Source organism: Lolium rigidum, chromosome 6 (assembly GCF_022539505.1).
Source record: "Lolium rigidum isolate FL_2022 chromosome 6, APGP_CSIRO_Lrig_0.1, whole genome shotgun sequence".
Classification (NCBI taxonomy): Eukaryota; Viridiplantae; Streptophyta; class Magnoliopsida; order Poales; family Poaceae; genus Lolium; species Lolium rigidum.
Genome location: NC_061513.1, coordinates 163,186,041 through 163,187,139, shown reverse-complemented (window position 1 = coordinate 163,187,139; position 1,099 = coordinate 163,186,041).

The window sequence follows — 1,099 nt, the reverse complement described above, 5'->3', positions numbered from 1 at the left end:
GGTTTAAGGTGCTTTTAACTTCTAACTAGAAAACTTCAAAGTAAAACTGTAAATTGCTTAAAGTATATGCAGAAAGTAAAACTAGTGCAGAAAAGTAAAGGGAAATAAAGTAAATAGAATATAACTCAAAGGATCAAGTGCTTAGGCAAATTGTTTACTTCATTTGTTTGGTTGTCACAGTTAGTGAAGCTCATAATTTTATACCATCGAGTACTAAATACCATAAAGCATAAAGAACTTGATGATTAAAACCACCCAGCCCAATAGAGTTAATTAAGGCCATGTGTCTAGCATCAAAACGACTAACCACCACATATGTCTTGCATAAATAAATAAAGTATTTAGTTTCTTCTAGGGAAGAGGTGTAGCCAAATCCATGCGCAATTACACCACTAGTGATTGATCCTAACTCCTTTATTATGCGTAAACATAGGAGTTATTAAGACATAAAGTCCGACCACCACATAAATTCTAAGGTCGCCATTAGCTTATGTTCCCGTTGATTAACTATGAAATAATATAACATGCATCTTTAAGACTTAGGATCCGGTTTCTGTCACTCCTCCATCCCTCCTCCTATCAACATGTAATGGTGATAACCTTATGCACCCTCCAGCATATGTGTGCACTTATACATCAGTACATAAAAACATCATAGAAGATAAAAAAACTTTTATGCAACCATAAAAGAACTATCTCGCAATTTCCATAAACAATTCACTACTCAAAACTAGACATGGAGACAGATTCTCTTTTTCGATCTATGCCCTGCACCATCTCGAGAACGCCTCGGGGACCCTTTTATAGAAGGTTTTACGCCAAAACAAAGAGATTGGCGGTGGAATCGACTACATCTGGTCTTCAACGCTCCAGATGGACCAGGTGGCACAGTTCCACCTTCTGACCGCGCCACCTAGGCCCTTCTGGGCATGCGGGGTTCCTCGTGAGGTAAGTGCTCCAGGTGCTTATCTTGACAAAAAACTGATCTAGAACAAATGTAGGTCCATTTGAGTTCGCGAAGGTCCCTGAAACTTAAAAAAATACACAGATAGGGTTTTCCTATCATGCAAGAGTTATAACCAAAATAAAAAGGATCACA